The 15,199-nt window shown below is 38.1% G+C and overlaps 1 protein-coding gene across 2 annotated transcripts in view; it reads right to left on the minus strand.

Annotated features, from left to right (window-relative positions):
* The window catches only part of Gpc6 (glypican 6), a 1,071,516-nt gene that overhangs the window by 532,037 nt on the left and 524,280 nt on the right, over positions 1-15,199 (minus strand). The gene's annotated exons all lie outside the window — the stretch shown is intronic.

Here is a 15,199-nt window from a genome sequence, read left to right on the forward strand (position 1 = left end):
TGACACTAAACATCCTATAAGACTCATTTGAAATCCATAGAATCACTGAAAATGTGAGGAGGATCAATATTAACTTTGTTAAGACACAGTAACAGTTGGAAATGGGTCATGTGACTCAGAGTGCCTTGATCTAGTAAGATACTACCTCATGTTAGAAAGCTTTTTTTGAGAACTAAGCACCCCAGAGAGTTCCCTTCCTCCATTATAATTCAGTATTTATTTGTTTGTTGCTGATACTAACACCCATTGATATTTGCCACCTGCTATATTAATTAGTTTCTTCTCATTCCCTAGAGCAGATTGAAAATTACAGGATAATTCATCTGTGATGATTTGTAACCTTCCTGGTGCTTATCACATCCAGGGACACCAGTAGCATTACATATAGGACCTTCAAGGCTCTGGTGATGACAAAATTTTCAATTAAATAAAAGTCTATCTTATGTTAGAATTTGAATCAGGGACAAAAAAGAGCCATGCAAGGACAAAATACTTCTCTCTTTTCCCTGTAGCCAGTGGAATTTTGAGGAAAATTAGCTACAAAATTGGTCTTCCTTGGATGACTTCTCAAGTTTTTGTTATCTTAAGTAGAAGGATAATGTATTAAATCTTTATCTTTGTACTGTCCATTTCATTAGGTATTAGGCATGTGTGGCTCCTGAGCTGTAGAATGTTGCTCATCCAAAGTGAGACTTGTGCAAACTACATACTGGAAACATGACAAAATGTATACGTAATGTAATGACAAAATGCAGGGAATCAATGCTATTACATGAAAACAACTCACTTTATATAAAACGTAGCCAGTGCCTTCAACTCTCCCTGGACACAAATTAGTCTTTTGAGTCATTGAATTTGTTGACAGATAAACTTCAAGAGACTATGTTTAAAGGATACATATTCAGCTATTGTTAACTTTTCATTTACAGTTTTGAAAAGTTTACTTATTTTTATTTTATGAGTTTTTGCCCACACATACATATGTGAAGTGCATTCAAGCTGTTTTCACAAAGGCCAGAAGATCTACCTAACCCCTGGAACTCAAGGTACAGATGGTTATAAGCCTTCTTGTCATGCTGGGAACAAAATTTGGGTTCTTTGAGAAACAGTAAGTGCTCTTAACCACTGAGCCATTTCTCTAACTCATAGATCATAATGTCTTCTAAAAATTAAGATGTGTACATCAATATTGTATTGACTATATATACATATGCCAATGCTTTGAGTAAATTGTGTTAAATAAAACATCATTAATTTTTTTCATTTGTTGTTTCTATATGTAAAATTATAAAGTATATATGTGGCTGAAAGCACTCTATTTCATGCATTCCTGAAAGTTGTGGAGGTTTATGTCCTAAGAAAAATCTTCATCCTTGAGTGAGGCAGAGTGGAATTATAGCTCAGGGGCCATGCCATTCTAATGCAGAGTCCTCATCTAATCAAAGAGATAAGAACCTTAGCTATCCTGTAGAACTCATTGAAGGGCAAGGTGGCAGTGTGGGAGAAGTCCTACCACAGAGGTTGGGCTGGAAAGCACTCCTGCACTTCCATTCATGTGAGAAGGGAGATGCTTTGGTCCTGATAACATCATGATGGTGTTAACAAGCAAAATGTGAGGCCCCGGTGCTAAGAGCCATTTCTGCGGAAGTGAACTAGTAGAAGTGCAGTGACTACAAGGAGAATCTTGGAGTGGGCAGGCTTCTTTCCTGGTCCCAGCACCAGGAACAAGGCAGGCTTTTCTTAGCTATTGATTTGTTGTCACCTGATTAAGGAATAATGTTTACCTCATGTTGATGGCTGACACAAAGCTTTTTAGAGCCTTTATTAAGTCAAAGCCGAAAGGGTCAAGTACTAGCCATTGGTGAAGTTCACTGAATGTATTCTCTAAAGACAGAGCAAAGCACCATGCTAAATGCGTTGAACAGCCTTGCCTCCACAAAGTCTGTGTGCACCCCCAAACATGGCCTCATTTGATTTTCATGTCTTCAGTTTTGCCAAAGGAAGAGATACATCTATTAGGACTAGAAGGCCAATAATTGCAATCGATGGTAGCAAACACTGACTTCAGGATCAGGCCAAGTGCTCCAGAGATCAGCTTTGTATCACTGGAAGGGGATGTGGATGTTCAATGTAATTCAAACTAACCATTTAGAAACTCCAGTTTCTTGCTATGTGTTCACAAGTTCCAGCTTTGTCAAACATTCCAAATGTAGAAATCACATTTTATATCAGTTGTCCCAATTTTAAAACATTGTTCGAAATCTTAAAGAAGGCATGCCAGACAAAACATGTCCACGGGCCAGATTAGAACAAAGATCACCAGTTGCCATTTGGTTCAGACTCAAATGTTTGACTTGATGGAAAATACTGTTTTTCCCTTGCTCTCATTTCTTCCTCCATTTTATGCCTTCAAATATTTTTTCCTTTTTGGGGGAAAATATATATATATATATATATATATATATATATATATATATATATATATATATATATATATATATATATGTCATGGACTTATAGTATAAAAAAGTTATCAGTAAATTTCAACATCGAAATACATAAAAAGTGAAATAAGTAGTTCCAGTCTACCATAAAATTTGAAGTGTAAAGTTGAGGCAAGATCAACACACACACACATGCACACCCCTCCCACACACCACACTACATACCACACCCACACGCAGACACCCATGAACATCATACCACACCCCCCCACACACACACCTTAAAACCATCCCTTCCTTTTCTTAGTAAGAAAATGCACGTGATTATGACTTGTCAATATTCTCTTTTGAGGGGTGATTGTATATTTGGTTGGATGGTTCCATTAGGCTTTACCATCTTAGCTCTCTTGGACCCATATTCACAATACAAATAATACAATAGAAGCAAATAATGAATTACAAAAACATTTAAGAAATACTGCTTTTTAAAGAAATATCACTGGTCCATGAAATGCATGGGGTAGTTCAAAAGGAAGAGCTCAGTGTTGAACATCTTACATGACTTAGCAATGCAAATTTATATACAAGTGCACTAGAATCAAGCTTTGGAAATTAGTCATAAGCAGGAGGTAGCTCAGTATGGCACTGCCTAGTGTGTTAGCTTTGGTTGTCAACCTTAGACTACAATGATCAATGGACATTCATCTCTACACAGCACTTATATAGGGGTTTTGTTTATTACCCTTTTATATTCTGTATTTTCAAAATAACAATCTTGTTTGGTCAATCAATATCGATTTTAGTCAAAAATATGTGAAAATCTACAAAACTTTTTCCCATGACCAATGAAAATTAAATATCGAGTTGATCTGAGTTAGAGAGACAATTTTGTTTAAATTTTCTTTGTGATTTGAGGAGGTAAGAGCACATTGGGTTGGGTGACTCTATACGGTTGTGTCACCTTGTTAGTTCTTCTGGACCCATAATCACAATACAAATGATGGACTGTAAATTGATAAAGACAGAGGGCTTGGGTAAATGGGCAGAAAGTTTGACACCGTATTAATGGTTTTGTATATCGGGTATGGCTGAGGGGAGAAAAGCTCCATCTTGAACATGAAAACAAATCTGCACAAATAGAGAAGTCTTTCTACCTGGATTCTCTCTTCCATCCAAGCCACAATGTCAGGATACAGTTTTCTCCAATACAAGTAGATATTTGAAATATTTTATAGAAATAGTGCCATGAATATTTTATACAGTTATCTTCTGCCTACAAATGGGGCAGGTGCTGTGGGATGGTCTGTATGTCAAATGTGTTGCTGATTGGTCAATGAATAAATCACTGATTGGCAGTGGCCAGGCAGGAAGTATAGGCGGGACTAACAGAGGAAAATTGAGAGAACAGGAAGCTGGAGTGGGAGACACTGCCAGCCGCCATCAGGACAAGGAAGATGTAAAGTACCGGTAAGCCACAAGCCACGTGGCAAGGTATAGACTAATAGAAATGGATTAATTTAAGCTGTAAGAACAGTTAGCAAGAAGCCTGCCACGGCCATACAGTTTGTAACCAATATAAGTCTCTGTGTTTACTTGATCGGGTTTGAGCGGCTGTGGGACTGGCGGGTGAGAGAGATTTGTCCTGACTGTGGGCCAGGCAGAAAAACTCTAACAACAGGCAGGATATCATAAGGTTCATCCTTTCAATAAAACTTTTTGCTGCAGGTGCAGTCCAAATTTCGCTGGCCCAGCTGCTGGTCTAAATGACAAAATCCTCAGAAGGAAGGGATGGAGACTTCTGCAGGGTTTGCTTCTCTGTTGTTTTCCACAGCACAACAGAATCAAGTACTTCTCACTAAACATTGTTAGTTTTCACGAAAATACAGTAAAATAAATGTTGACTTATGTTTTGATATATTTTTAGTAAGAGAATATGTTTTTTACAAAGCCAAGAGAAAATAAAAGTTTTAACACAATATTATTTATAAATAAACATATTTCTTTACAGAAAGACATTTGTACTTGTTATGAGAATGGTATGTGAAATGTTTTCATAATTAATACATTTATTAAAGTTTAAAATGTTCAATGAATGAATGGTTTTTATTCTCAGGAATTCCACAGGAAATGAGCACAGAGGTATTTATACTTCTGAATTTGTCAGATATTGTGAACTAGAGGGGAAGAAATTTCCATACATAACCCACTGCACTCTGCTGAGTGTTAAATATGACTGGCATTTTTTTTGACATGTAGCGCGTCCTGCAAGGGCAAAAACGAGTTCAAATTTTTTGTTTATGCAACATACTTAAATGTCATCTGATGTTAACTTGGAGTCTCGATTGATTTTAGGCTATAGCTTTACTTCCATCTGAATGTCAAGGTCACCATTATCCTATTACTGACACTCTGAACTATCCATTTTCACTCGTGGCTACCCCAGTTAGAGTCAAGAAAATGCAGACTTTCAACATTGTTTGGGATGATTACAGTATTCTGAACATAGGGAATTGATCGATCCTGTTTGTGCTGAATATCGATCCAGTTAAAGAGCTATAATGCACATACATGGAAAGGACTAACCTTTGCATGTCACCACAAAGATGAGAGTAGAGAAAATTCACAGAATATAATTATGCGCCTCCCATCATTCTAACAAATAAATATCAATATGACCCAATAACTCATTTGAAAATATGCTAGCATGTGACATCTATACCTAAGTTATTCTTCACTATGTGAGCATTGATAATGCAATATGTCTGTCAAGCTTTATTAAAATTCTGCAGTGCACTGATATTACATGAGCGAATGTCCTTGCAACATTGAATCTTGGAAAATGGAACAATAAAAGAGAAATCCTTGAATGTTTCAAGTTTGGCCTATGATATCACACACCCTTGGTTACCTCCTGTCTGTACTCTGAATCTACCTTAGATGGGGACCTAATTACATGTTTCTTAGCGCTAGAACAACTTGTTTCCTAGAGCTTTCTGGCAGGAATTACTTGAGTGCATTTAGAGATAAATATCCAATAATAGAAGCATCATTGACACTGGGATAATGTCTTATTTCTACTTTTCCTTATGCAGTTATTTTTGAAGCACAGTTCTTTGAGTTACAGACCTGGAGTTTTATCCTCTGGGTTAAAAAAAAAACAAACTGTGATGTACTTTAATTGGCAACCAGTGGATGTTCCCTATTAGTAACAAAGATAGCTTGTCTGTTTGTAGCACACATTTCCCATTGCCCCAGAAGAATTCTTACTGTGGGGCATAGGCAAACAGTAGACATGCCACTCAAATTGGTTTTACTAAGTTCAACATGGTTGTAAAAACAGACACTCTATCTTGGGCGTAAATCCTGGTCATTAAAAAAATGGTAAAGGAAAACTGAATAGACAAAAGGTAAAAGCCAAACATACCAATGAAATCAAACAAAGTATGTAAAAAATTTACCCATTCTTTGCATTGTTCCAGAACAGTGTATTTCAGGCTATACAGGTAGCTCAAAATATCTGAAGCATCTTTGGATAAGCATTTATTGTTTCCAAGTATATTAAAGCTGCATATCTGATGCAGTTCCCTCTTAGATCATGTTACTCTTCTCTCTTAAAGACTCCAGCATACGAGTTCAACAGTACGCTACTGATGGCCCCTTGCCCATCAGAGAAATATGAAGTGGCTATAGTGATTAAAACAAAAACAAAAAATACTTTCAATTTTCCCCCATTGCAAAATAGTACCATTCCATTCACAGACATTTGCTGGTCTGTGAGCCAGAGTTTATAGACCATTTCTAGACAGAGATTAGACACCATGAAACCAATGAAACCACTTCTTTCATGTAGGCTTAAATGAAGCTGTTAACATACTCATGACCAAACCTAAACTCTGCTTTTACTGCCCTTTCTACTATACTAAACCACTTAGAGCCACTGATTCTATTGATTACAACCACATTCCCATATTCTCTCCATGTTTTCCTTCCAGAAGTCACACTTTTATAGGTCTTTGTGTTTGCTTTCCTCTTCAGAAATCCTCTTTAAATATATAAAGAGCAGGTAGTTTGTCTGGTCTTCGCTTTTTTCCCCCCAGGTTATATGTTAGCATGCTTTGCAAATAAACACTTACGTGTTGGTAATTTTCACATCTATCAGCACAAGGTTATTGCTAAATGGAAACAAACTGTATTCTTAAAAACCTGCTTGATACTGGGCCACACCTTAGCTACGGCTAAGGAGTTTGTGTTTTACTAGAGGGACTCCCAACTTTGTTGGACGTCTGCTATGACTCACAACTCACTTCCTCTCATCTGGTCAATTGTAAGAGCTTCGCAACCCAGAACCTACATATTTTTTTCACTTTGTTGATATTCTCTTTAGACCATCTTGCTTAAGTAAAAGAAGGTATTCATCTACTGTCTTTTGAAAAGCCCTTGCTTGTGCAAAGATTTTGAGAAGCCTAAAGCTCAGAAATGATGATCACACTATATAACTCAAATCCTTCTGGCCTTATCTCCACAACTCCATGACAGGAGATCCTGGCAAGAAATAGTCACAGCCCATTGCTCCCTTAGAACACTATTCTCCAGTTTCACACTCATGTTTACAAGACAAAGTGACATACCTATTTTCCTGAATGACATAATACTTTACTTGAATCTCATTGTTCTGATTTTGACACAGAACCTGGGTATGGTAGTGCACACCTGGAATCTCAACACCTGGGAAGTAGAGCCTGGAAGGCTCAGGAGATAAGTCATCCTCATCTACATAGCAAGTCTGAAAACTGCCCGTGTCCCAGGAGCTCTTTTCTCAAAACAGTGTCAATAGTACTAAGAAACATAGTATCAAAATGGCTTATTAAAGTGATTTATTGAAAACGTATGATTTTACTATGTCCCAGGTTCTGTAATTAGCTTTGAAAATCACAAAAAGAAGGAAATGTAGATGTCATAAAAAATTAATTCTCTAATGAGAACTAGTAGCAAATGAGACAGATTACTCTGGAGTCTAGAGAAGTAAGAGAAAAGATGAATCTTGATTAAAAGAACTTGATTGTTTCTACTAAAATAATTTTAATCCCTTATTAATTTAAAGATTTCCTTGAAAGATGTATAGCCTGGAAATATAAGTTTGGAAATGGACTGAGTTAAGAAGAGAGTAAGAAATGGGGACAACGGAACCACTAATCTCCAGTCCATTAAAAGCTATTTGTACACCCTCCCTTCTTGTTCTAAGCGATGTCTGTTTTTAATAACTTATGTTTGAGTTATGTTTGAATTCCATTAAAATGGGCACCTTTCTTCCTGCTGAATCCATCTTTAACATTTTATCCATTCTGAGGAGTGAATGAATGAACCACGAGTAAGGAAGGCTTGGGAATGAAATTCTTGTTACCCTGCCCCCCGTTGTCAACTTCTGCTTCTTATGCACTCAGACGGGTGATCACAATAACCTACCATTGTCTGATCTTTAGGAAACTACAGCTGTTTTACAGATTTTTCTCAGTAAACTTTTGTTTGGTGTGTTTTATATGTTAATTACTTTTTGTTTGAGCTATAAAGCTTAAGCAAATTAAAGTGTTTGCAACTACTAATGAGAGAGAGAAGAAAAAGAATTTTTATATCTTGTAAGAATACAGTACAATAAATGTTTCAGGAGTAGAGAGGAACTCGGTATACTCTAAGCCTGCAAACGACATGCTGAAGGATATGTTGCTGTTTAGCAGATGACACAGGCCCTTTTGATGGAGAAGGATGGTTGGAGAACAGGCAGAACCTGAACAGTACTGGAGAATTATGAAATGATGCTTCAAATGATGAGCTTCAAGCATGTGGCACTGGAAGCATAAAGTACAAAGCAATGACTATGAAGAGATAAGCTTCAATATCTAAGGGAACTTATAAGTTAAAACTGTCTGGTCCACCTATTGTTTTGTACCTATGTACTCAGCTTGAGTAATGTTTTTTAAAGGCTGTAGGCAGGTAAGGGCACCTTCTACCAAGCCCAAAGACCTGAGTTCCATCACTTGGAGAATACTTGGTTAATAAAAGAACTGACTCTCAAAAGTTGCCCTCTGATGTTGACATATGCTCCATGGCAAGCATGTCTCACACACACACACATACACACACACACACACACACACACACACACACATACACACACACACAGAGAGAGAGAGAGAGAGAGAGAGAGAGAGAGAGAGAGAGAGAGAGAGAGAGAGAGAGAGAATAAATAGGTGCCGATTTAAGAAAATTTCTGTACAAAGAAGCACTCCATCTCTGTTCTTGATCCAGCTGGGATCTCCCACTCCCCTAAGCTCTCTTTTCCTTGACCCTTACCCTTCATTACCTCCACTCATGTCCAGGTTTTTCATGTAGATCTCTTCCATTTCTCTGTTATTGGGCGATCCCTGTGTCTTTCTTAGGGTCCTGTTTTCTAGGTAGCCTCCCTGGAGTTGTGAGTAGCAGTCCAGTCATCCTTGTTCCACATCTATTATCCTCCTATGAGTGAGTACATACCATGTTTGTCTTCCTGAGTCTGGGTTACCTCACTCAGGATGATTTTTTCTAGATCCATCCATTTGCCTGCAAACCTCATGATGTCATTGCTTTTCTCTGCTGAGTAGTATTCCATTGTGTATATGTACCACATTTTATTTATCCATTCTTCAGTTGAAGGGCATCTAGATTGTTTCCAGGTTCTGGCTATTACAAACAATCGCTGACATGAACATAGCTGCGCAAGTGCCCTTGTGGTATGATTGAGCATTCCTTGGGTATATGCCCAAGAGTGGTATAGCTGGATCTTGGGGGAGATTGATTTCCCAATTTTCTAAGAAAGCGCCATATTGATTTCCAAAGTGGTTTGTACAAAGCTTGCATTCCCAGCAGCAGTGGAGGAGAGTTCCCCTAGCTCCACATCCTCTCCAGCATAAGGTGTCTTCAGTGTTTTTTTATCTTAGCCATTCTGACAGTTATAAGGGTGGTATCTCAGAGTCATTTTGATTTGCATTTCTCTGATGATTAGGGATGTTGAGCAATTCCTTAAATGTCTTTCAGCCATTTGAGTTTCCTCTGTTGAGAATTCTCTGTTTAGTTCTACAGCCCATTTCTTAATTGAACTGTTTAAATGAAGACCACATGAGCATAGGAAGAAGCAAAGTGCTAGAGAGGGCCACAGAAATCCACAAAGATACCTCCACAATAGACTACTGGCAATGGGTGAGAGAAAGCCCAAACTGACCTACTCTAGTGATAGGATGGTCAACACACCCTAATTGTCGTGCTAGAAATCTCATCCAATGACTGAGGGAACCAGATGCAGAGATCCATGGCCAGGCCCCAGGTGGAGCTCCAGGAATCCAAATGGCGAGAAAGAGGAGAGTTTGTATGAGAGAGAATTGCTGAGATCAAGATTGGAAAAAGCACAGCGACAAATAGCCAAATGAATGGAAACATATGAACTATGAACCAATGGCTGAGGGGCCCCCAACTGGATCAGGCCTTCTGAATGGGTGAGACAGTTGATTAGCTTGAACTGTTTGGGAGGCATCCAGGCAGTGGGACTGGGTCCTGTCCTCAGTGCATGAGTTGGCTGTTTGGAACCTGGGGCTTATGCAGGGACACTTAGCTCAGCCTGGGAGGAGGGGACTGGACCTGCCTGGACTGAATCTACCAGGTTGATCTCAATCCTCGGGGGAGGCTTTGCCGTGGAGGAGGTGGGAATGGGGGGTGGGCTGGGGGGAAGGGTAGGGGGGGAGGCAGGAGGGGGGAGGACAACGGAATCCGTGGCTGATATGTAAAATTACATTAAATTATAAAATTAAAAAAATATAACATAAAAAAAAGACAAAGAAGCACTCCAGTGCTTTTGAGCAGCAAACACATGCAGTTCAGCCACTGCAGACAAACAGCATGACAGAGAAAGAACAACTGGGAGTGGCCTTGACCTCGTTTTTCTAACTCTCTATAAAACAAGGCTTCTTGCTCCATTAGATAATCCCCAATCACAGCAGAGAATACACAAGCCCCAAATGAATGATGAAAAGGATTCATCCATTCAAGGCCTTTTATGGTCTTTTTCAGTTCTAGAAAATGTCACAAATCGAATCAAAACATCACCACAGAAAGAAGGAAACTAATAATTCAGGTGATAGGTACCCACAGATGTTCTTATTTTGTATCTTAAAATTTTCTAAACTTCAAATATTAAAACAGAATGCAATTTCCCCCATAAGTAGAATATACAGTGCTTCTTTCAGAATGGTTTTCAATCGTGGTCAGAAGGGGGCCGAAGTAGAGATATTTACTGTGGTAGATGGGTCTACTTCTTAGTGTTCTTAGTTAAAAGCACCAGCACGCTCAGGAAACACAGGCAGAATAAAAATTCTTTGTTTTTCTAAAACTGAAAAGCCACACTTGCCTTTCAAAGTCAAAGAAGAAAGAATAGAAATATAAATGACAGTATTCGTTAATACTCCAGGTGCAATGGTTCGCAGCTCTGTTAACTGACTCAATTTTTATGAAATAAATCAATGATATGACTTGCAAAGTTGATGTGATTGATCTTGGCACAATTTTCTGCTTTTACCTAACAAAGTAACTTGGCGGGGGGGATAAGTAAATCCACTTGCCTGTGCTTATACCTCTGTTTGTGTATATCTGTGCATAGACAGGAGGACAATGATGGGTATTGTTCCTCAGGTATCACCCACAGTTTTGTTTTTCTTATTTTGTTTGAGACACTGTCTCCCACTAGCCTGGAACTCATCAAGAACTTTAGGCTGGATGGTCAGTGAGCCGCAGAGAAGCCCTCCTGTCACTACATGTCTCAGTCCTGAGATTAAAGGCTTGTGCCACCATGACCTCTCTCTCTCTCTCTCTCTCTCTCTGTCTCTCTGTCTCTCTGTCTCTCTCTCTCTCTCTCTCTCTCTCTCTCTCCTCTCTCTCTCTCTCTCTCTCTCTCTCTGCTGTGTGTGTGTGTGTGTGTGTGTGTGTGTGTGTGTCTTCTAGGGTTTGAACTAAGGGGTCTTATGCTTATAAACACTTTACTAACTTACCTACATGCCTGGCTAGGCTGTTACTTTTATTAAAGAAAGGAGAAAAAGTCAGGCTTTTTGTCTGTAAATGGTGACATTGTAGACCAGGCAAGACACCAGAGTGATTACTACACTGGCCTCTGTGATGAATGTTAGAAACTTCATGTGAGCAGACATGCAGTTAAGATGTCTTTAGGAAACCCTGTGTATACTTTCTGAAAAGCCTTTAGAGTAGCTGTTAGCATCCATGTGTCTGCTCACTAATGGGTGTACATAAAAGGAGGATAATAATGGATCTTTAGTAGAGTTAAAATGATGAAAAATAGACTTACTCCATTGCTTTAATGTAGTAAATACTACATTATCAAAGCTGGTCTGTACATTCATTTTTAGAAATGTGTCTGTTATATCTAACAAGAACTATTCAGCAGAATCTAAAGAAGGGTTAGCAAGTGAAAAAAAAGGGTAATTCATAATCATGATTATACCTACACAGATAAAAAGAGGCATGGCTGGGCAACTGGTAAAGGATTTCCTTACATTAATTTCTTTGATTAAAAAATATTACATGTAATGCATGAAGACACCTCTCTGGCCCTCTATATCTAGTACCCAGCTTAAAAATAGCTATCACTAACTTCAAATGCGTCACTATATCATTGCTTGACCGTATGTCCCAACATCATGAATACCATTGTGCAATTTTTGTTTTTAGTCTGAAGTTACTGAGTTTACCACATTTATTATTATTTTTTGTACATTCTTGAGTAGTATTGCTTAGCTTCACATTGTTTCAGCTTTGTATAAATGGTGAGTCATCTTTGGTGATTTGTATGTTTTCTTCTTGAAAGAAGCTTTGTGAGATCCAAATGTTGAGTATAGTATAGCTCATGTTCATGCTCCAAAGGACTCCATGGTGTGCAGAGATTATTGTTGATAGAGTCTAGATTGGGCAATTAAGATGTTTTTGAAAATTCTTCTACATGTCTACTTGAACACATATGTATCAGTCACTTGGATAAGAACTGCAGTTATAGGGTATTGATGTGTTCAACTAGACAGGTGTTTTCAATTTGTTTAGTTAAAGTAGGGGTGTTATACTCACTCCACAAAAATATGAAAGGTCCTGACACTCCATGTCGTGCAACTCTTGGCATACTCAAAACTAGTAATTCATACAGAAAATAAATCTTAGCTCATTGATCATAGCTTTTCATATGAGAATCTTATAATGCTTCATGTAGAGCTTTGGCTATAGTCACAAAATATTATTTCCTCATTTTTTAGGATAGAAAAAGCATCATTTATATCCATAAGAGGGCAAGCCTAAGTTTAAAAAATAATTCTGTTGAAGTCCACAAATTAATCTTCTACTTTTTAATAAGAAATTTCCCAATTATGTTCTGTCAAAACATTTGTCTCATACTGCTGTGTTTTGCCAAAGAAGCACATTTCCAGTCAAAACAATTAATTAGAAGTTATTAATGATGCTTACAAAGAATTAAATTGTCACTGAAATAAAAGGAGTAATTGAAGGGAATCAAATTCCCAAAACACGATGATGAGAATAGTTGACATCTACCTTTGAATTTTCCTTGAATTCTCTAAACTTCTGTCACCATCCCACCAACTCTTAATCCCCCATCAGAAGAACACATAGATGCTGTGGGATGGTCTGTATGGCAAATGTGTTGCTGATTAGTCAATAAATAAATCACTGATTGGCCAGTGGCCAGGCAGGAAGTATATCTACACACCATCTTATCATTTTTTTTTTTTTTTTCGAGACAGGGTTTCTCTGTGTAGTTTTGGTGCCTTTCCTGGAGCTCGTGCTGTAGCCCAGGCTGGCCTCGAACTCACAGAGATCCGCCTGGCTCTGCCTCCCGAGTGCTGGGATTAAAGGCGTGCGCCACCACTGCCCGGCCATCTTATCATTCTATCTCCAAAACTCAGAGAGCAAATGGCAATACAGGTTTTATGTTTTAGGTGGTTAGGATTAATGAAGCCCATGTCAGTCAAGCCAAGATCTCTATTGAATAGTGAAGTTTTCAGTTATATGATCCACAAACTATACCCCAAACCTCTGTAGCTGATGCTTAGAGAAAGAGAGAATTTGGTTTTGTATAATGCAGCCCTCATAAACTGAAAAATCTGAAGGTGACATTCTACTCATGGTTGGTCTCTGATGTCTTACATAAACAGGGACATGTTAGAATCTGACAGATACCCAAGAGTCAAATACCCTAAGAAAGAACAAGCAAAGAATCTCAGGCAGTTATTAAAGGCATCCTCTGATAAAAAAAAAAAAAGTAAAAATAGTCGTTAGTCTACACTTCACATTAATTTATTAGATATTTTATAAGAAAATGTATACTTTGTCATCAACTTGGAATCTTCCAAGACCATGCTACATAAAATGTTACTCACATTCAGGTGGAATCAACACAAGCAACCAGAAACTCATCCATGCTTTTCACCTCATGCTTCCTAAATGGACATTTCATCCTTCAACAAGGGTGAAGGCCTCTCTTAAAGCCTGTGACTACATTTTAATTTAAGTTATTGAACTACAATTTAATTAAAATTATTCCTTACAGCAAGCTATATCTTGGTCACGGCATATAGGACCTACCTTTTCTTCTTGGACTTGTTGGTACTTTACAGACCCTCCCTGTGGAATCATATATCTTCTTGCTATTCCACTTGCCTGCTTCCATATTGAACCATTTCTGAGGAACCTGTTCCTTTGATAGGTTAAATATTGTTGATATCCAGTGATAAATATTGCATTAACCATCTTAGTTATATGACCTTTATATCATTGCATTCCTTACAATTATTGTTTTAAAAGTCTATTTTAAAAATGATTCCATATGCTGTAACTTTTTAGAAACTGATAATTTCTAAAAATTGATTGTTAGAGATTTTCTGTCATACCATAGAGAGATATCTTTAAGAGTGTAGACTATACTGTCTTTATGCCAAGAGGTAAATGATGAGATAAAAAGGAAGAACAAAAAAGAAATATTGCAGGGTAGGACCAGTAGGGGAAAAAAGAAAAGAAGAAAAAGAAAAAGCAACTCTGTGGCTCTTGGGCACAGACCTGCAATAAAAAATACTGTTTGGCAATAATCTCTGTACAAATATGACCTTCTTTAAGAGAGATAATACCAGGCCCCTTTTATATATTGTTTTCCCTTTACTTCTTATATAAATCATCTTTTTAGGCTATTTTAGGGCTGACCTCATAAATGGGCAGGCCCACCTCATAAGAGCAGTAAAATGTCAAGGCAGAGCTTAAACAGAAGCAGATATGCTCCACGCAGGAAATGTTCAATGTTGAAAGCCAGTGGCCCAGAATGATCCCTTGCATTAAAGGTTTACAGACATTATCCTCAAGGCCCCAAAGTGGATTAGTGATTTATCTTTTTCATAAGTCCAACACAACATACAGCATGGAATTACAAAGATAAAGGATAACCCAAGGGACTGTCGTCCAGAACCTACACTTTGTATCCATTAGTGCCCCACCTCCACCCCATGGGCGTCTGCTTCCGCAGGTGCCAGGCGAGGGCTCCACTCTCACCATTAAGGAGCTATATCACTCTGATAAAGAAGAGACTCCCCGTGCCCCTGTCCTGTTTCTACTCAGCACCTTGGGAGATTTTTTTCATTTGCTGGAACACTAGAACCTGAGTGGACTCTTGC

The sequence above is a fragment of the Peromyscus californicus genome, unplaced genomic scaffold (genome assembly GCF_007827085.1).
Source record: "Peromyscus californicus insignis strain IS unplaced genomic scaffold, ASM782708v3 Scaffold_12__1_contigs__length_115047231, whole genome shotgun sequence".
In the NCBI taxonomy this organism is placed as follows: Eukaryota; Metazoa; Chordata; class Mammalia; order Rodentia; family Cricetidae; genus Peromyscus; species Peromyscus californicus.